Genomic DNA, 23452 nt, shown 5'->3' on the forward strand with positions numbered 1-23452 from the left:
AAGACACTGGTGTTCCTTATGAAGTTGCATACTGTGTATTGTTGCTGCATCTTGATGTTTTCTTCTTCTTTGGATTAAAAGAGCTTGAGTACTTTTTTATTTGAAATATCATTTTCTTGTCATATAACTTACAGGCTTGGGTAATGCCTTTGTTCAGCCAAGTTTAAACCTGTGATGTGAGATGTGAGATGAGCTAAGGTACCATAATGACTAATTTTAACAATAAACCCTGGGTGGGTTAAATATAGGAAGCAGCAGGCCATTAGATATAATCAGTAGCAGTGGGTACAGTATCAGCATGGAAAATAGCTAACAGATAAGGTTATTATAAGCATCACAGCTTGAAGGGGAGAAAAAATAGAAGGATGTAATGTTTTGACTGATGGAGCTTCTTTTGAAAATGCCTATGGAGTGAACTAAATTAGGTAAGACTGTATCTTTGGTTATTCATCTCTAGATATTTAGAGTTTATAACTAATAATATTATACACCCATATATGATATTATTTTATACTTTGTATAACATAACATGACATGACCTGGTGTATGATATTGTAAAGGATATGATAATCAAAGAAAATACTAGGCAACATTTAGTTTTAATGATTTGCTTTGAGCCATTGAAAGATTAAATTAATTGCCCATTGTTACATAGTCAGTATTTGTGAAGAATGGAAGTACTATCTAGTTATTCCTGACTACAAAGCTTCCTACATATTACTTGTTCATGTGTGTGTGTATTTATGTGTATATTTGTCTACAGACCTACAAATACATAGAACTTTCTAAATACTTTGATTTAAGTTATTCTCTATAAGAGGAATTATCAAAGACAGATGGAACTTTTAATAATCCCTAGTCAGTTACCTTTGTGTAGTATATGATTATCCCTAATTTCCTTAAAGTCTCAGCTCAAGTGCCACTTTATATACCCAATCTTTCCTGATGCCCTAAGCTACTTGTTCCTTCCCCTGAAAAGAACTCTGTATCTATGTTTTATGTATTCCTATATATGTACATGTTGTTTCCCCTCGATAGACAGAATTAATTTTTTTCATTGCAGTAGCTAGCACATATTAAGTTTTTAATACATTCTTTCTTGCTTGAATGTAGTCATCATATTAAAGAATGCTCCCTAGGGTTTCCCCACTGAGAACTTCTCAACCCTTCCACTAAACTTTTTTAAAAAATTGCATCATAGACCCCTTTGGCAGTTTAACAAAGCCTATGCACTTATAATGTTTACAAATGCATAAAATAAAATTATTTTATTTGGTTTTGGAATGCTTATAAAAGGAAATCTAGTCCTTTTAAGAAATTAGCTTGAGGGACAGCTAGGTGGTGCAGTGGATAGAGCACCAGCCCTAGAGTCAGGAGTACCTGAGTTCAAATGTGGCCTCAGACACTTAACACTTACTAGCTGTGTCACCCTGGGCAAGTCACTTAACCCCAATTGCCCCACTAAAAAAAAAAAAAAAGAAAAAAAAGAAATTAGCTTGAAAATGTGATTAAGTTCGCTAGGAAATGGCTTTGTGTAACTTGTGGGCTTTACCTACATAAATTGAAATAAATTTTATACTTCCATTTTGCAAAACCTATTTCAGTTATTGAGATAAAGTTAACAGTTATTTGAAACTGGTTAGAATGGTGAAGACTAATTAAGATATGTCATGCTTGCAGAATAGTAGGGAAGTATTAGAGGAGAAAACAATACTTAAATTCTTAAGGCATGAGACATTGCACAAAATGGGTTCTTAAGTAAGTAAGTATTTTTTTTATGATTGGATCATAAAAAGGAGTAGCTGGGCAGGTAGGGGGCAATGGATAGAGCACTGACCCTGTAGTCAGGAGGACCTGAGTTCAAATCCGACCTCAGATACTTGACACTTACTAGCTGTGTGACCCTGGGCAAGTCACTTAACCCAAATTGCCTCACCAAAAAAAAAAAAAGTAGCTGAGAAATATGGGGGTAGGGATTATGAAAAAGTTGGTGCTACCCTTGAGTTAAAAAGACAAGAATGTTCGTTCTAGATATACAATGAAGTATTTAGATAAGTAAAGCTTATGACAATAATGACAAGTACTTAATTTATTCTTTGTAGTTTACATATCCTTGAATTTTATTTGTGTGTATAATAAAAAAAAATGAAAAAGAACTCTATGTTACAATCTTACTATAACCCTGTTATAACTTTCCTTATCCATGGGTAAAGTAAGTCATCGGTGTCCCTAACTACCTTGTTTTAACTACTTGGAAGTATTGACAGAGTGTTTAAAATAAATAAATTTATTTCCATAGGCCTAGTTTTACCTGATTTCCCTGGTTTAATGATAGAAATGTCATAGTGTTACTTACAGGAGCATTTTAATGGAAGGCAGTAGGGAGAGAAACCCACAGCAATAAAAATCTGAGGTTGTTATTTCAGACACTATGAAAGAGTAATATTTTTAGCCAGTAGCTTTCTAGAGAACCCCGAAAAATTATAGTGTATCTAATCTCAACTGACTCTCATAGTCAGGTCTGCACCTTTTTACTGGTACATGGGTTAAAACAGGACAAACTATCTAGAAGGCAAAAAGGAGTTTTTCCCCTAAGGTATTTTAATGTGTTATTGATGTATTTTATTGTTGTTGTTCTGCTATTCCAGTAGTGTCAGACACTTCACAACCCCATTGGGGGTTTTCTTGCCAAAGATACTGGAGGTCTTTCTGACATAAGGCCAAGTACTCTATTTATTGCGCCATCTACCTGCCTGGTTCTTAATGTACACCAGACCTAAATAGGAATTACTAGTGTACATTTATCTCTTCCACATTGTGACTTTCTCCATTGCAGTTTTGATATATTGTGGGTCAACATAATAAATTAAATAGGAATTTGAAAGTTTGGTAGAAGCCAAAGTTGATACATGAAGGCCTGCAGACAACACAGTAAAAGTTTAGAAAGTCAGAAATGCATAAAATATATGTATAGTATTATATAATATAAACATATTTTATTTTTAATACCATAAATATACACATTTTATTCTTCTCTTATAAGAAGGGTTGGCCAAAATATTTTACATGAATTTTCTAGATTGCAGGGGTACCTTACTCATAACCCCTGTGATGCAGAAGGGATAATTCTAAACAGCAGAGAACAAGAGTACCAGACTCTTTAATTTTATTTCAGTTTAAAAAAAAAATTTATGTAACTATACTGCAATAGATGTTGGGGAGAAGAAGACAAGAAACAGTCCTTACCCTCAAAGAGTTTATGTACTATTCATGGATAATATTTACCAGATATGAAAATACAAGATAATATTAAGAGAAAAGGGGTGTTAAGAACATGGAGGATCAAGGAAGAAGCAGCACCTGATCTGTTTCTTCAAAAATAGTATGCATTTTAGAGATAGAGGTTACAAAGTATATATGTATATGCCAGGCATCAGTGTGCTGATAAATATTTGTTTAACAACTTAGTGTTTTAAAAAACATATGAAAGCCATATTTTAAATTTTAATCTACCTTATTATCACTTTCTTTTTATTGGTAATTTTCCAATTATATATAAAAACAATTTTAGCTTTCATTTTAAACAATTGAGTTGCAAATTTTCTCCCTACCTTCCTCACCAACTCCTCCCTAAGATGGTAAGCAATTTGGTATAGACTCCATCTACGTGCAATCATGTAAACCATATTAGTCAGATTTTAAAAGAGATAGGCCAAAATAAAAGAATATGGAAAAAATAAAGTGAAAATAATACGCTTTGACCTACATTCAGACTCTGTCAGCTTTTTTTTTCTTGGATGTGGATAACATTTTTCCGTCATGATAACTAAATTGTATTGCTGAGAAGAGCCAAGTCGTTCATAGTTAATTATTGTACAATGCTGCTGATACTGTGTACAGTATTCTCCTGGTTCTGCTTACTTCACTTTGCATTGGTTCTTCAGCACTTTTTAAAGTCTAGATATTCAGCAATACAGTGATTCAGATCCTGAATTTAGCATTTGTGCATTTCCAAGGTAACTTTCAGCTCTGCATTGTCTCTAGTAGACCTCTTATTCTAAGTATGGCAGGAGGGAAAAACAATAAAAAGGAGATGTAGAAGATAGAAGAACTTGTAGTCATTTGAAGCTAGAACACAATAAAGCGAAATGATTTAAGAAATGCAGCTGGAAATGCTCATTATAACTAGATTATGGATAACTTTAAATGATAAACAAAAACAAACAAATAAAAACCTTTTACTTTATCTTAGAAACAATAGGGAGCAATAGGAAGTTTTTGTTTTGTTTTGTTTTGTTTTTTAGCAAAACTTTAACATAGATATTTGCTCTAGAATAAAAAAAAAGAAAATAATAGGATAAGGCTGGATTTGAGAATGGAAGGACTAGAGGGGAGTCTAATTTCAAGATTATTATAATTATTTACCCACGCTGATAAAAATCTGAAGTAGAATGAGCATATGAGAAGGGGAAAGATGCTAGAGTTTTTTTGGCACAAAAATTAACAAAATTTGGCAAATGGTTAGATATGGTGGGTCAAGGACAAAGGAGAGTCAAAAATTAGTCTGGGTGACTGGGAAGATAGCAGTATTCTCAATGGATGGAGTTAATTACCTCTTCAAATAATGTCATATATATATATGTATATGTATATATATATGTATATGTATATATATGTATATGTGTGTATATATATACATACATATATATATATATATATATATATATATATATATATATATATATATATATATATATATATATATACACACACACACACACACATATATATATACTCTCCCCCAAGAAAGGCTACTAGATACAAAATATTTGTTGATCTTCATTTGTAGAGAATTCATTATGGAATTCTCCAATAATTTTACAAATCTTGTATTTCCCACAAAGTTTGGAAGTGGTGTTTCTAGTACTTTCAACTGCTCTTAGGTTTCTAGCCTGCTTTGCTTTATAGACACAGGTTTTTTGGCTTTGGAAGTAGAAGCAAAATGTTCTCTAGTACAAACCCCTATTTTGTGCATGAGGAAGTTGATGAATAGGGTCATAAAATTCAATTTAACAATTCAATTCAACAAATACTCTGTGCAAGTGATAGTGCTAAATGGTTTGCAGATTTCATATAAAATAAGACAGTTTTAGAATAGTATAAACCGAATTATAATGTATGGTTTGGCTGTATTTTTGTTATTAAAATGTCTCTGTATCTTCATACTTATTTTTTAGCCCAATTTATGCCATTCAAACTTTGGAAAGAAAAAAATAATATAATTATGAATAAATTTTAAAATAAAATATTTTCAGTATATGTGTGTATGTGCATGTGCTTATATATGTGTATTTGTATGTGTATATGTGTATATGTATATTGTATATATTTATGTATATATAAATTAACTTTCTCATTTTTTGTTTACTATTTTATATCTGTACATGAGAAACCTAGTGAGAAAGCATAGGCACTATCCATTAAGTCTCTTATCCTGTTTTTTTTTTTTAAGATCAATCTTATTTTGTTGTCAGATGCAAGAAAAGAAGAAAAAAATCAAGTAAAGTTGAAGGGGATAGAAAAATGTAGATCAATAAATTTTCCAGATCAGGAATAGGTTTAACCAATCCCTTCTGTCTACCCTTTCCTAAAATTGTAAAAGAAGAACAGAAAGGAAGAATAGAAAAAGGAAAAGAGAGTATAGAAAAGAGAATAGAGAATAGAAATTCATTTCTTTACCTAAAGTTTTCATTTTATGAAATGCTGATCTTATTGAAATTGAGCAATACTAAAAAGCAAAAATGGAACGAAACAAAAAAACTTTAGAATGACTTTAACACTATTTCTATGGAAGGTTGTATTCCATACATCCATTCTTTAATTCACTATACCATGATTACAATAATACTTTTTCTTAAAAAAAAAAAAAACCCTTACGTATATGGTCCTTTACATTCACAAAGTATTTTCAACATTCTATATTTTATTGTCATAGCAACCCTTAGGAGTAGGCAATGCAAATATCATTATCTTCCCCTTTCTACTCCCTCGTTGGCCCCATGCCATCCCAGAACCCATGTTGTATATAGCCTGGTAATAGGAATAGCCTACACCACTGGGAGTATCCTACCCATCCCTCCTTTTCCCCCTCTCATTGCACCTGATGATCAGGACCATCCCATAACACATCTGGGATAGTCAGGAGTTACCAGCATCCAATCTGACTATGAGCTTTCTTTTCTCGGGCTTTCTGAGTATATAGATGACTTAGATGAGATGAGAATAAACTATTTCATTCTTTCTGTTGAGTTGCAAAACCATCAGACCTTACCTTATGATCTGCCACTAATTCTCAAGATCCACTAGACAGAAATCACTCAAATATATTAATCAATAACCTGCTAGATGTTGCATATACAGAAAAAAGAAAGGAAGGAAGGAAGGAAGGAAGGAAGGAAGGAAGGAAGGAAGGAAGGAAGGAAGGAAGGAAGGAAGGAAGGAAGGAAGGAAGGAAGGAAGGAAGGAAGGAAGGAAGGAAGACAGAAAGAAAGACAAAGAAAGAAAGAAAGAAAGAAAGAAAGAAAGAAAGAAAGAAAGAAAGAAAGAAAGAAAGAAAGAAAGAAAGAAAGAAAGAAAGAAGAAACAGCTTCCGTTCTCCAGGAACTTATTTAAAATAGGAAGAGAAAACATGGGTGTATAAGCATATAAAAAATGTCCAATGCACAGAGAGTCATTTTGCTAGGAAGAGCACTAGCACATAGCGGAATAGGAAAAGCTTCCTGTAGAAAACAAAGCTTGAGCAGAGTCTTCAAGAAAGTAATGGAGTCTATGAGGAACAGAGTAGGGGGGATGAATTTCAGGTATAAGGGATAGCCAAAACAAAGCTAGAGAGACTGGGTATGTTGCATCATGCATGAGGACATAGGAAGACCTGTTTGGTTGGATCACGGAGTGTGACAAACTGCGTTATGTATAATGAGAATGGAAAAACAAGTTGGAGGGAGTTTCTGAGGGCTTTAGTAGCCAAAAGCAGTAGTTTATATATTTTATTCCAGATATAAATGAAAACAAATGCAGCTTGAGACAAGTAATTATGTTCAAATTGGTCCTCTATGGATATCACTTGGCTGCTATGTGGAAGGACTGAATTATAACCTCTCTTCTAACCAGCACTTCCATGGCTATACCACATTACTTCTGTTAGTATGTTACCTTAATTTTTTAAACTTTTTTCTTTTTTCTTTTTTTTTTGGTGGGGCAATAAGGGTCCCCTTGTCCAGGGTCACACAGCTAGTAAGTGTCAAGTGTCTGAGACTGGATTTGAATTCACGTCCTCCTAAATCCAGGGCCAGTGCTTTATCCACTGCACCACCTATCTGCTCCTTAAACTTTTTTCCAGTGAAGAAATTGAAGCAAAAACCTCATTTTATGTTCAGAACCCTATTTGGTTCACATTAGATTTAACTTTAATCTTCAATGTTCGTAGATAATAGTCTTCAAGAAATAAAGTCTTCAAAGACAGCTTAATAATTACATCAAATGAGTAAAATAGCAGTAGTAACAACAAAAACAATAATAATAACAGTAAGAATGACTTGGAATTTACATTTAACCTTGGGAAAATTTCTCATATGCATATTTATATTAGAGTAGAAATAATTAAAAGAAAATCAACAATTTGGCAGATTCTACAGCATAGAATTAATGAGCACCTGGTTCATAAAGTCTTGTGTATATCCTCCATATATACAACATTTTTAATAAAGGTTAAGAATAAAAAGAAATCCACACAAAATATTCAAATATGTCATTACAATTTTTTTCCATTTAAGAATAACCATTGCAGAAAATATTAATTGAGAATTTGCCAACTTCAATAGGTATTGAATAGTGGTAAGTTTCAAATCCTGGGAAGAAGGCCTGAAAAATGGCACCAGGTAAACATTAATATCCTGGTGAGTGCAGAATTAACTAGATTTGTCTGCACTGCCCAGAGATGATAAAAATAGTTACTTGGCTTAAAGGGAACAGCTACCCAATACAGTAGGGCAATGTTTGCTCAAGACCATTTTAAGAGTAAATCTGAGTTAAAAGAACTTGTCACTGAAGTATCATTTTGAGTGTGGAAAAGAAGAGATTCTGCCCAATAGGAGACCAGAGGGAACCAGGAGAACAACTAGTAGAAAAGTGGTTTTCTTAGGTCCACATGCTTCTGAATGCACCAATAACATCAACACCTGCATTTAAATTCATGAGTCAGGGGGCAGGTAGGTGGCACAGTAGATAAAGCACTGGTCCTGGATTCAGGAGGACCTGAGTTCAAATCTGGCCTCAGACACTTGACACTTACTAGCTGTGTGACCCTGGGCAAGTCACTTAACCCTCATTGACCTGCAAAATAAATGAATGAATGAATGAATGAATTAATTAATTAATTAATAAAATTGATTAATTAAAATAAATTTGTGAGTCATCCTGGATACAAAAGTTTATTTCTTTCATGTACCTCTCTGCCAGGTTACTTTTTATGCCCTCTTCCCATCAGAAATAATAAGTACCAGTAAAAGAGAGAATGAATCAGGTTCATGTGTATGTTCATGTGCTTATTCCTGCAACTTTTTATAGGGAGTAGCTCTAATATATTTATTATTATAGATTTTGTTTTAAATCTAACTGTATTATCATTAGAAATGGATGATTCTCTATATATCAATACACCTTCTATATGCATTTTGTGCGTATATGTGTATAGGAGCTGGAAAGTGATAGTAATCAGTAGAAAGAGTCTATATGCCTCAAAAGGAACTATCTATGGTAACCTAGAAATACAAATGTGAAGGAAGTTTAGGGTGAGAGTCAGAGCAGCAAGAGATTTAATGGCCCACACTCTGTGTAGGTGTAAAAAGTTCTGTATCACCTTAATAAAAATGCCACTTAACAAGTAGCCTCTCTTGATGCTTGGGGAGAGATATCAATGTTTTCTTTTGAACTCTATATTTACTTTTAAAGTATCTCAGTCTTAACCCATTCTGTCTGTCATAAATCTACTTTCTTAACCTAGCCACTCAATAATATCTTGATATGAAAAGCAGATTTTCTACTCCAGTAAATGTTATTAAATTTATAGTTGGAACAGACTTTAGGGAACACTAATTCCAGGCACTTAATTTCAAACTTAAGGAAATTGAATACAGAGAGATTGATACTTGCCAACATTCTGGTAACTAGTCATTTACTGATGTGCAATTTATACCCATATCATCAAATCCAAGATCAGTGACTCCACTATGCCACTTAGATGCCTCTTTTCCAATTGGCCTAAGCAATACATTTGTCTATCTATCTATATCTATCCATCCATTTACTTATTTATTTGTTTGTTTGTTTGTTTTCCCCTGAGGATTTGTAGTTAGTATGGAGTTATTTTGTTCTTCTGAGTGTGTCTCTTGGTCATCTCTGGATTCACAGTGTACAAAGACCACAGAATAACATCAGAAATTATATCTACAAAAAGGTGGTAATATTAAGTGAAGCATATTGTTATAATTTTAGGAGACTCTAGTGAGGAAAACAAGCACATCAAATAGATGCCACATAAATTTTAATGTTAAAAACGGTCCATATCTTGATATTACAAATAACGTGCAAGAAATGAAGAATATTTCTGTATTCAAATTCTTCCAAAAATTGTGTGTGTGTGTGATTCTTTGGAATTTAATTAGGTCTTATGACTTAGGTATGAGTCCTGTGTTTCTGTGCTGCTGGATGAGTAGGTTTCAGGGGAGACTTATGACTATGTCTGATGATTGTAGTAAGTGTTAAGCCATATGAGCATGTATTTTACTTTTCTCTTTATTATTGTTGACATGAAATCTGATTTAAAGTGCATAAGGGTATGAGGGTTAGAGTATGATAAATAGGCTTTGGAAATTTATTGAGCTAAATTTTTAAAATCCACATACATATTAAATGCCTAATTTTATAGGTAAGTGATTAATGGAGTACATATATGGATAAATGGCTTTGACAAAAAGCATTTCCTATATAAAGTTATCTATATGATGCAAACATTTATATAAAATCTGCAGAGAATTTTTGTCAGGATGGTAATGAGTTTGGAATATGTTTCTATGTTACTGAAGAAGAGTTAAAGAGTTATTCTAGGGGTTAAAGATTATGAGGGACATGATTGATGTACTACTCTGTTAGAGGGGTTCTTAAGCAGGAGATATATTAATCTTATCACATGCAGTAACAGAGTTTAAAATTGGATGTTAGCTACAAATCCCCAGATTTTGGATAAATATGCAAGAACTTACTAAAAAATTAAAGCTGTTGAAAACTAATGATGGGTACTTTTTGAGGCAGTAAATTCTCCCTTACTAATAATGCTTTGAAGCATAAACTTCACACTTACTTATTAGGAATGTTCCTTAGGACACTCCTACATATAAGTTTGACTAAGTAAACCTGGATTTATAGGACCTGAATTCAAATCTTGACTTTGACACAATGCTTAACTGTCCTTAGGCAAGTAACAATCTATTTAGGTCTAAATCTTCTTACCTGTGAAATTAGAGTTTGACTAGATGGTTTCTAAGTCTCTTTCCAATTCAAAATTTATGATCTCATGATTCTATGGTACTTAAGCAAGCCTCCAACTCTGGGCCACTATAATTTTATGAATATTCTAATTTCATAATTCCTATCATCATCATCATGACTATTATTGTTCTATAGGCATCTTGTTATTAAATGGGTAGCAAAATATATTGTAAAGACTACAAGACTTGGAATCAAGTGCTGGTATTTTTAATCATGGCTAGCTATGTGACACCAACTAGCTGTAGGACAAGGAGCAAGTCAATTACTTTCTAAGTCTGGGTTTCCTTATGTAGAATATGAGGATATTACGTGCACTGCTGACTCTACAGAATTGTTATAGTTTATATGTCATACATAAGCCTTGTATTACATTCACATATATTAACCAAAATGAACAAATTAAATACTAATATTTGTTTCTTCATTTACTATTTCTTTGGAAGTTTTTCTACAGCCAGTTCTTTAAGAAGATATGTGTATGCTGGACTATATTAACATTTTGTTGCAATGTCTTTGATAATGTGCCATTAACTTTGCCTAAGGATATCTGGAAGAAGTCATTCAAATAGAATTAATCTAATTGGCCTTATTCAAGTAGTTAGTAATTAATGGAAAAACAATTTGGAGGCATCTTGAATATAATCAGTAACAATTGATGATGTGTCTTCACTCAAGAAAAATCATCATATGCAGATCTTCAATGATAAAATTTAATAAAAAGAAATAGAAAGGTGGTAACAAAGGCAAAGATAATTGATGTAGACAGATGGACAAGATAATTCAATCAAACAACAAAACACACAATATGTATAAGACACAAATACAATGCAAAAAAGAAATCATGCTACCACACTCTTTTATGCACTCCAATACTTTTAAAATCCTAAAACTTAAAGTTTTAAAAGAAATTCTTGTCCAAACTCAGAGCAATTTATCAAAAACAGACCAAGCATAGGTTATAATCAAGTAGGATTTATAGAAGGAATACAAGGATTCTTTAACATTAGATAAACAATGAACATAATCTCATTAAGTACAAAATCACATGATTATTTCAACAGATGCAGAAAAAATCTTTTGAGAAGGTACATTTATATAAATATTCATTTGCATGAAAACAATAGAGAAAACTATTTTTAATGTGGAAACATTAACCTAAGAACAAAAGCAAGTATCATATGTAATTAAAAACCTTTAGAAGATTTGTGGGATAATTAGGAGCAAGTAGGTTCTTCTTTTGTTATTATTTTAAATTATTATCTATATGCTATCAATAATAATATAAGAGACCAAAATTGGAGTAAGAAAAATAGGCCAATAGGATATAAAAGTATGCCTTTTTCTTAATAGCATGATTTACTTTAAAAAGAAAAACCTGAGTGAATCAGCAAAAAACAACAAAAAAAAAAACCCATCAAAAAACCCAACTAATCAAGACAAACATTTTTGCAATGTAACTTCCTATAAAATAAAACTATAAAAATCAAGAGCATTTTAATACAATAATTACAAAATCAAATAGGTAATTGTAGAGAGGGAAATTCTATTCAAAATGACCCAAAGTAAATCCAATATTTATGAATGTCTATTAAAGCTCACTTAATACTCATATAAATAATATTGCAAGGTACTTATTTTTTAAAAATGAAGAATTAAATAGCATGTATGTATTCATTTTTCAAAACTAGGTCATAATGATATTAAAACAACTTCCATAATTAATTTATATATTTAGTGCTACACCAAAATGCATAATGGATATTTGCCAGAGCTATATAAAACTATATGCATTTGTAGGGACAAAAATGGTCAGATACCAAAGAGAATAATTAGGAAAATAAATGAATGAAGGAAGAATATGTTTTCTAGGAATTAAAAATTATTTTCAAATAACAATCCTTAAAGACTTATAGAAATTGTTTTATAAAAATACCAAAGTAAATCAATATAGGAGAAACAAGTAACAATCAGACATAATTTAACTCAGATAAGTAATCATAGTATACAATTCTCAAATGACCCTCAAAATAATTCAAACTATTCATAATATGAAATAATTTTATGAACTAAAAAAATGCAAATCAATATTCTGTATCACTGAACAGTTTAAAAAGTGCCAATCAATACAACCCTGAGGTTGCATGTGACACAAAACTGATTTTAGAAGATGACAAAATTTGGGAATAAAGAATATCAAATGTTTGTGTAAAGTCAGGCACAGATTAATGAATCACTGCTGGAGTGATTCCTAGATAGGAACATGATTTTGCAAATTAAAGGATTAAATTGCCCATATATTTTGACACTGATATTCTACTTTTAGGAATATCCCCAAAAGTTTATTTACAAAAAAAGACTCCATATACACCAAAAGAGTTATAGTAGCAATAGTTGTGGTTGATAACATCTGGAAAGAAGAATTTGTCTATCAATTAGTGAATGGCTAAAAAACTATGGTACACAAATTTAATGCATTATTACTTGAATATAAGAATCAATGAACATGATGAATAAAATATATATATATAATATATATATATATAATATAATATATATATATATAATATGACTAATACAATTAAAATGGACAAAGTTGTGAAGTTACAATGTCCAACTTTGGTCATCCAGAACTGATTTGAGAATAGATTTGTCCCAAAATTTTTATAGAGGTACAGGTACAGAAGTGTAGATCAATATGTCAAGTATTTTGATATGATGCTTAGTTTTGCTGATTTTTTTCCCCTTTGTTTCTCTTTTTAAATTCTTTATTAAAAGAGTTGGCTTGGGGGCAACTAGGTGGTGCAGTGGATAAATCAATGGCCTTGGATTCTGGAGGACCTGAGTTCAAATCTGACCTCAGATACTTGAAACTTAATAGCTGTGTGACCCTGGGCAGGTCACTTAACCCTCATTGCCCCACCAAAACAAAAACAAAAACAAAAAAACAAACAAAAGTGTTCTGGAAAAGAGTTGGCTTTCTATGAGGTGAGGTAGATAAATGTAGGGGAAATTATAGGGGAAAAAAGATATCAATGGAATCTGCTTAATAAAAATATGCTAATTGGGGCAGCTAGGTGGCACAGTGGATAGAGCACCGGCCCTGGAGTCAGGAGGACCTGAGTTCAAATCCGGCCTCAGACACTTAACACTTACTAGCTGTGTGACCCTGGGCAAGTCACTTAACCCCCATTGCCTCACCAAAAAAAAAAAAAAAAGTGCTAATCTCATTTTAAGTGGAGTTTAATATCACGATAATTATAAATTTATTGAGCTTATTGAAGAAAACAAGTAGTAAAAATTATTAGCTGATAAAAAGTGTTATAAAGTTGACCATTCCATCAGGGAATCTTTAATTAAAGTTGTATCTGCAATTTAACTCTTATGATTACTTTATATAGTAGCACAAAGCAAAATGAAGGAAAATCTGACTTGATTGCCCACTCAATCCCCCCAGAGTAATCCCAAGGCATTTGCGTGCTGTAGGAAATATTTGCAAATTACAGTTTTCACTGTCTAATAGTGAAAATACATGTATTCCTTAACAGAACAGTTTTCATTCAAAAGACATAGTAGCACAACTAACACATAGTTATGAATGTGAAGATCAAAGTGAAAACATATTACAATGTGATTCACCTGATTTTTTAATGATACCTAATACTGACTTTAAAATTTATTATACCATATCTACCTTGTTGAACTCTCCAGTTACTTGCTTTCCAAACAATACATCACAATAAAGCATGCTTTGTGGAGCACATCTTTTTCCTTCTTTGATATTTTGCTGTTAGGTAGACAAAGGCAATTCTTGATAAAGCCTATTTTACTTCATTGCTGTATTCCTACAAATGTATTACTGTCCACTGAAGTCCCTATGACTTCATTTTAAGTACATAAAATACTTGAGTATTTGAAAAAATCTGTGATTAGTTTTATGTAGACATACCATCTAGTGATGAAGCATCATCATCATTGGGATAAATAATTATAGATTACACAGATTTTTAACAAAGAAATTTGGCATAATTGTGAGCAATGAATAATTTCCCAAATGCAGTTCAGGTTGCTTTCATATTAAATTCTTGGAATAACTCATTGTCCATTTACAATGTCTATTAGTTCAGAGGGAAGAATGTATCCACAATATTACTTGAGTCCAAATAACTATCTTATCCAATAGAGCTTAAAGAAAACTGAGATGGTAAAAGAAAAGGCAAATTAAGAGAGGTGATGCACAGAAGCAAAACAGAATTTTGAGGAAGGACAGGGTAAAAAGAAAGACATGAGCATAAACAGAAGAAAATATGATGTAGGGAAATGCACAATTACTAATTATCACTGTGGATGTGAATGAGATTAATTCACCCCAATAGGAAAAATAAAAACACTTTTGGATTAGAAACAAGGTTTCTGATCATATATAAGAAAAATACATTTGAAAAAGATACACACATAGTTAAAATAGTCCGGGGGAGAATCTCTTATGCTTTAGGTTGTAAAGAATTAATTGTTATTTGAGGTTTTTATGACCCCATCTTTTGGCTAGAATTTTTAAAAAAGTCAGTACACACTGGCCTGGGGATTGGACGCAGCACCTCCACAAATGGCACAGTGCTCCACCCACTGGTTGCATCCATTGCCATAGCGCTGGCACCTCACATCATCACTACTTGCTGATGCCTAAATGGGCCAGGCAAAATTATGACTGGAAGCCCAGTGAGGGCAGTCATGTGACTGTCTGTCAGGGCTGCAAGGCAATTGGCTTGGGGCTATGTGTGGTCAGCCTGGGGTCTGCTGGGAAGAAGAAGAGAGGAGTTTCACCATTCTATCTTGAAGCTGCAAGGCGACAGGATAGATCTGTGTGTTCTCAGCTGATTCCTGGGTAGTGGTGTTATTAAGGTTGTATTGTTTCCCTTCCACTATTTTTTTCCTTTCCCTTAATTCTACTGATCTTGCTTGTGTTTTTAAGTTCATTCTTGTTAATAAACCCTGTTCTGTTTTTGAGGGAAGCTGTTGGTCGCCTTCCTTACCCCAATATTATGGTGAGCTGCCTAGCTAACACTTCCCAATTAAAATTTGGCCCTACAAGGTCAAGTGAAAAATGTAGGGATAGCAATCGGGGTCTCAGACAAGGTGGAAGCAAAAAATACATGTAAGGGTAGTTTTCAACATTCATTTTCATAAGATTTAGAGTTCCAAATTTTTCTCCCTCCCTCCCTTTCTTCTCCCCTCCACAAGACATCAATAAATCTGTTAAAGGTTATATATGTACAATCCACAAGTGCTCTTTTTATCAGTTCTTTCTATGGGAGTGGATAAAATGTTTCATCATTAGTTCCTTGGGATTGTCTTGGATCATTGTATTCCTGAGTAGTTAAGTCATTCACAGTTGTTCATAGAAAAATACTGTTGGGCTGAGCTAAGATGGCAGAGAGGAATCAGCAAGCTGTCTGAGCTCTCCTTCTGTTCCCTCAAAAAGAACATTAAATCAAGCCTCTGGACTGATTCGGAAACTACAGAACCCGCAAAGAGAGAGACACAGTCTTCCAATGAGAGATAATTTAGAAGACTTCAGGAAAAGGTTGGTCTGACTCAGGCAAAAGGGAGGCGCAGAGCATGGCAGCAGCCCAGTGACAAAGGGGTTGGGGAAAGTCAGCAGGAAGCTGTGGGCCACAGCCGAACAACTGAGGCCCCTGGATCCTGGCTCAAAAATCTGGTGGACCAGCAGGACAGTGGAAAAACCTACCTTCACCAGCTGAGAGGACAAGTTGCCAGCTGGAGGGCCACAAACAGGATAGGCACGACCAGGCACACTGATCCTAGCGAGCTCAGACTGGAAGTGCAGGGGGTGGGGTGGGGAACTGCACACACTTAAGGTCCTCAGTGTAAAAAGCCAGTGACACAACACCTATACCCCTGCACAAGAAGCCCAAAACAGGGACCCTGGTGCCCCCAGAGCAGACCTCAACTTAAAAAATAAATAAATAAGCTGCAATAATGAGTAAGAAGCAAAAAAGAGCCCTCTCCAATGAGAGCTTCTGTATCAACAGGGAAGAAGAAACACAAACTCAGATGAGGACAATACCCTCAAATTGCCTACATGTGAAGCCTCACAAGGGAAGGTGAATTGTTCTCAAGAACAAAAAGCCTTCCTGGAAGACTTGAAAAAGTATTTTAAAAATCAATTGATGAGGTAGAAGCAAAAATGGGGAGAGAATTAAAGCAAAACTAGAAAACTATGAAAAAAGAATCAGGAGCTTGGAAAAGGAAGCACAAAGATTGACTGCAGAAAACAATTCCTTAAAAAATTAATCTGGCCAAATGGAAAAAAAGATGCATAATTTCCCTGAAGAAAACAATGCCTTAAAAAATTCATGGCGCAGCTAGGTGGAACATTGGATAGAGCACCGGCCCTGGAGTTAGGAGGACCTGAGTTTGAATCTGGCCTCAGACACTTGACACTTACTAGCTGTGTGACCCTGGGCAAATCACTTAACCCCAATTGCCTCACCAAAAAAAAAAAAAATTCACTTTGGGGGCAGCTAGGTGGCACAGTGGATAGAGCACCAGCCCTGGATTCAGGAATACCTGAGTTCAAATACAGCCTCAGACACTTGACACTTACAAGCTGTGTGACCCTGGGCAAGTCACTTAACCCCCATTGCCCCACCCAAAAAAAATATTCATTTGGCCAAATGGAAAAAAGGTGCATAATCTCACTGAAGAAAACAATGGCTTAAAAATTAAAATTGGACAGTTGGAAGATAAGGAATCCATGAGACACCAGGAATCAGTCAAGAAGAATCAAAAGAATGAAAAAATAGAAGAGAAGGTGAAATACCTCATTGGAAAGGCTACTGATCTGGAAAATAGATCCAGGAGAGACAATTTGAGAATCATTGGACTGCCTGAAAGCCATGACCAGAAAAAGAATCTAGACACCATATTCCAGGAAATTATTAAGGAGAACTGCCCTGATATCATAGAATCAGAGGATAAAATCATCATTGAAAGAATCCACCGATAACCACCTGAAAGAGACCCCAAAAGGAAAACTGCAAGGAATATTGTAGCCAAATTCCAGAATTATCAGGTGAAGGAGAAAATACTCCAATCAGCCAGAAAGAAGCAATTTCAATAACATGGAGCCACAGTCAGGATTGCTCAGGACCTGGCAGCTTCAACATTAAAGGACTGCAAGGCTTAGGATGTGATATTCCAGGAAGGCAAAGAGCTTGGACTGCAGCCAAGGCTTTATTACCCAGGAAAACTGAACGTTCTCTTTCAGGGGAACAGATGGACATTCAATGACATTGGGGAATTTCACTGTTTCCTGAAAAAATTACCAGAACTGAATAGAAAATTTGATTTTAACATAGAAGACACAAGAGAAGTTTAAAAAGGTAAACAGAGGGGAAAAAATTACTCAGTTAGGTTAAACTGTTTACATCCCTGCATGGGAAGATAATACTCATAACCGTAAATGTGTTTGGGCAGAGAGGACTTTACACAGAGGGTATAAATATAAATTTTCTTTGATGTGATGATACAAAGAAAATTAGGGGGTTAAAAAGGGAGTCTATGGGGAGGAGAGGAAAGGGGAGGTGGAATGGGGTGAATTATATGAAGAGGTGAAAAAAAAAACCTATTACGACAGAGGGAAAGTAAGGAGGGGTGAACATTGTTTCAACCCTACTCTCATTAGATTTGATTCAAAGAGGGAATAACATATATGTTCATTGTGATAAAGAAAGTTAGCTCATTCTTTAGTGAAGTAAAAGGGGAGGGGAAAGAGGGGGACTGATAGAAGGGAGGACAAAAGCAAGGGAGAAAAGGGTAAAGAAAAGGGAGGGGGGTGATAAAAAGGGAGGGAAGGGATAAGAAGCAAAACATCGATGAGGAGGAATAAGGTGAAAGAAGGGGGGAAAAGTACAAAGAGGGTAAATAGAATGGAGGGGAATAGACAGTCAGTAAAAATAACTGTGAATGTGAATGGGATGAACTCTGCTATAAAATGGAAGCGAACTGCAGAGTGGATTAAAAACCAGAATCCTACAATATGCTGTTTACAAGAAACACATTTGAAGCAGAGAGATACCCACAGAGTAAAGGTAAAAGACTGGAGTAGAATATATTATGCTTCAGCTAAAGTAAAAAAAGCAGGGGTAGCAATCCTTATCTCAGACAAAGTGCAGACAAAAATAGATCTCATTAAAAGAGATAAGGAAGGAAATTACATCTTGCTTAAAGGTACTATAGATAATGAAGTAATATCAATATTAAATCTGTATGTGCCAAGTGGTATAGCAGCCTAGTTCTTAGAGGAGAAGTTAAATGAGTTACAAGAGTAATTAGACAATAATACTATACTACTGGGGGATCTGAATCTCCCCCTCTCTGAATTAGATAATTCTAGCCAAAAAATAAATAAGAAAGAAATGAAAGAGGTGAATAGATTACTAGAAAAGTTAGACATCATAGATGTCTGGAGAAAATTGAATGGGGATAGAAAGGAATATACCTTTTCCTAAGCAGTACATGGCACATTTTCAAAAATTGACCATGTATTAGGGCACAAAAACATCATAATTAAATGTAGAAAGGCAAAAATAGTAAATGCATCCTTTTCAGATCATGATGCAATAAAAATTACATGTAAGAAAGAGCCAGGGAAAAGTAGAATGAAAATCAATTGGAAACTAAATAATTTCATTCTAAAGAATGAATGGGCCAAACAAGAAATCATAGAAACAATCAATAACTATATCCAAGAAAATGACAATAATGAGACAACATACCAAAATCTATGGGATGCAGCCAAAGCAGTGCTTAGGGGAAAATTTATAGCTCTAAATGCTTACATGAATAAAAAAGAGAAAAAGGAGATTAATGAATTGAGCATGCAACTTAAAAAGCTAGAAAAGAACAAATTAGAAATCCCCAGTTAGATACTAAACTAGAGATCCTGAAAATTAAAGGAGAAATTAATAAGATTGAAAGCAAAAAACCTATACAATTAATGAATAAAACTAAGAGCTGGTTTTATGAAAAAATATTGGTTATGAATAAAATATTGGTTAATTTGATTAAAAAAAAGAAAGAAGAAAACCAAATCACCAGTATCAAAAATGAAAAGGGTGATGTTACCACCAATGAAGTGTAAATTAAATCAATAATTAGGAATTATTTTGCCCAACTGTATGCCAATAAATTTGACGATCTAAATGGAATGGATTGGATATTTACAAAAATACAAACTGCCCAGGTTAACTGAAGAAGAAATAAAATCCTTAAATAAACCCATATTAGAAAGAGAATTTGAACAAGCCATTAATGAACTCCCTAAGAAAAAATCCCCAGGGCCAGATGGGTTTAAGGCTGAATTTTACCAAACATTTAAAGAACAATTAATTCCAATATTATACAAATTATTTGGAAAAATAGGTAAAGAAGGAGTTCTACCAAAGTCATTTTATGACACAAATATGGTGATGATACCAAAACCAGGCAAAGCAAAAACAGAGAAAGAAAATTATAGACCAATTTCCCTAATGAATATTGATGCTAAAATCTTAAATAAGATATTAGTAAGGAGATTACAGCAAGTCATTACCAGGATTATACACTATGACCAGGGGGTATTTATACCAGGAATGCAGGGCTGGTTCAACATTAAGAAATCTATTAACATAATCAACCACATCAATAAGAAAACTAATTAAATTCTTATGATTATCTCAATAGATGCAGAGAAAGCTTTTGATAAAATACAGCACCCATTCCTAATAAAAACACTAGAGAATTTAGGAATGGGTGGAGCTTTCCTTAAAATAATAAACAGTATCTACCTAAAACCATTAGCAAGCATTATATGCAATGGAGATAAATTAGAGACCTTCCCAGTAAGATCAGGGGTGAAACAGGGATATCCATTATCACCCCTATTATTTAATATTGTACTAGAAATGTTAGCTTTAGCAATCAGAGAAGAGAAAGGAATTAAAGGAATTAGAATAGGCAAGGAGGAAACAAAACTATCACTCTTTGCAGATGATATGGTGGTATACTTAAAGAATCCTAGAGAATCAACTCAACAATTACTTGAAACAATTAACAACTTTAGCAAAGTAGCAGGATATAAAATAAATTGACATAAATCATCAGCATTTCTATACATTACCAATGAAGTCCAGCAGCAAGAGATAGAGAAATTCCAATTAAAGTAACGGTAGATAATATAAAATAGTTGGGAATCTACTTGCCAAGACAAACCCAGGAACTCTATGAACACAATTACCAAAAATTCTTCACACAAATCAAATCAGATATAATAATTGGAAAGATATCAATTGCTCATGGAGAGGCAGAGCTAATATAGTTAAAATGACAATACTACCTAAATTAATGTACTTATTCAGTGCCATACCAATCAGACTACCTAAAATTTTTTTTATAGAGCTAGAAAAAATAATAACAAAATTCATCTGGAAAAAACAAAAAATCAAGAATATCCAGGGAAATAATGAAAAAAAAATGCACAGGAAGGTGGGTTAGTGGTACCAAACCTGGAGCTTTACTATAAAGCGGCAGTCATCAAAACTATCTGGTACTGGCTAAGAAATAGAGTGGAGGATCAATGGAATAGGCTAGGCATAGGAAACACAGTAGTAAATGACACTAATAATGTAGTGTTTGATAAACCCAAAGACTCCAGCTTCTGGGATAGGAACTCATTATTTGACAAAAACTGCTGGGAAAACTGAAAGATAGTATGGCAGAAATTAGGCATAGACAAACATCTTACACCTTATACTAAAATAAGGTCAAAATGGATACATTAGTTAGACATAAGGGGTGATACCATAGGAAAATTAGGAGAGGAAGGAATAGTCTAGCCTTCAGATCTTTGGAAAGGAAAACAGTTTATGACCAAACAAGAGATAGAGAGTATTATAAAATGCAAAATAGATGATTTTTGATTACATTAAATTAAAAAAATTTTGTACAAACAGAAGCAATGCATCCAAAATTAGAAGGGTCGGCAGAAAGCTGGGAAACAATTTTTATGGCCAGTACTTCTGATAAAGGCCTCATTTCTAAAATATATAGGGAACTAAATCGAATTCACAAGAATCCAAGTTATTCCCCGATTGAGAAATGGTCAAAGGATATGAACAGGCAGTTTTCTGATGAAGAAACCAAAGCAAGCTATCTATCCTCATATGAAAAAATGCCATAAATCTCTAATGATTAGAGAGATACAAATTAAAGCAACTCTGAGGTACCACCTGACATCTATCAGATTGGCTAAAATGACAAAAAAGGAAAATAATAAATGTTGGAGAAGCTGTGGAAAAATTGGAAAACTAATGCATTGTGGTGGAGCTGTGAACTGATCCAACCATTCTGGAGAGCAATTTGGAATTATGCCCAAAGGGCTATAATACTGTACATACCCTTTGACCCAGTAATACCATTTTTGGGTCTTTTTCGCAAAGAGATCATGGAAAGGGGAAAAGGACCCACATGTACAAAAATATTTATAGCTGCTCTTTATGTGGTGGCAAGGAATTGGAAGTTATGGGGATGCCCATCATTTGGGGAATGGCTGGACAAGTTGTGGTATATGAATGTTATGGAATACTATAGTGTTGTAAGAAACAATGAACAGGAGGCATTCAGAGAAACCTGGAGGGTCTTGCATGGGCTGATGATGAGTGAGATGAGCAGAACCAGAAGAGCATTGTGTACAGTATCATCAACATTCTGTGTTGATCTACTGTGATGGACTATATTTTTCTCACCAATGCAATGGTACAGAAGAGTTCCAGGGAACTCATGATGGAAGAGGATCTCCAAATCCAGGAAAAAAAAAAAAAAAGACCTATGGAGTATAGATGCTGAATGAACCATACTATTTCTTTTGGTTTTGGTGCTGTTGTTTTTCTATTTTGAGGTTTTTCCTCATTGCTCTGATTTTTCTCTTATAACATGACTAATGCAGCAATATGTTTAATGTTATTATGTGTGTGTATCAGATTTCCTGCTTTCTTGGTGTAGGGGGAGGAAGGGGAGGGAGGGAGAAAAATCTGAAGTTGGAAAGTTTGTATAAACAAAAGTTGAGAACCATCTTTACATGTAATGGGAAAAAAATTAAATACTTTATTAAAAAAAAAAGAAAAATACTGTTGTCAGGATGCATAATATCCTCCCAGTTCTGCTTACTTCATTATATATCAGTTCTTATGAGTCTTTCCAAGTTTTTCCAGGATCATCCTGCTTGTTATTTTGTATAGCACAATACCATTCCACTATAATCATATACCACAGCTTCTTCAGTCATTCCCCAATTTATGGACATTCCTTTGATCCCCAATTCTTAGCCTCCTCAAAGAGTTGCTATAAACATTTTTTGCACAGTTTTCCCCCTTTTTCTCTTTTTCATAAATACTATTGTTAACTGTTTCCCTCCATACTATTCCCGTCCCCATGATATTTACTTTATGATCTATCTTCTTTTACCCTATCCCTCTACAAAAGGAATTTGCTTCTGTCTGTCCCGTCCCCCAATCTGTACTCCCTTCTTTTGTCCCTCTCTCTTTATCCCCTTCCTGTCCTATTTTCCTGCAGGGTTAGAGAGATTACTCCACCCAATTGAGTGTGTATGTTATTCCCTCCTTGATTCAATTCTGATAAAATTAAGGTCTTTGAGCCAATTCTGAGGAGTGTTAGGCTCATTTACTACCCAGATTAAATAGATTATTCCACCTAATTGCCTGTGTGTGATTTCCTCCCAGAGCGAACTCTGAAGAGATTAAGGTCTTTAAGCCTATTTTGATGAGTATAA

This window comes from Dromiciops gliroides, chromosome 3, assembly GCF_019393635.1.
Source record: "Dromiciops gliroides isolate mDroGli1 chromosome 3, mDroGli1.pri, whole genome shotgun sequence".
NCBI classification, from domain to species: Eukaryota; Metazoa; Chordata; class Mammalia; order Microbiotheria; family Microbiotheriidae; genus Dromiciops; species Dromiciops gliroides.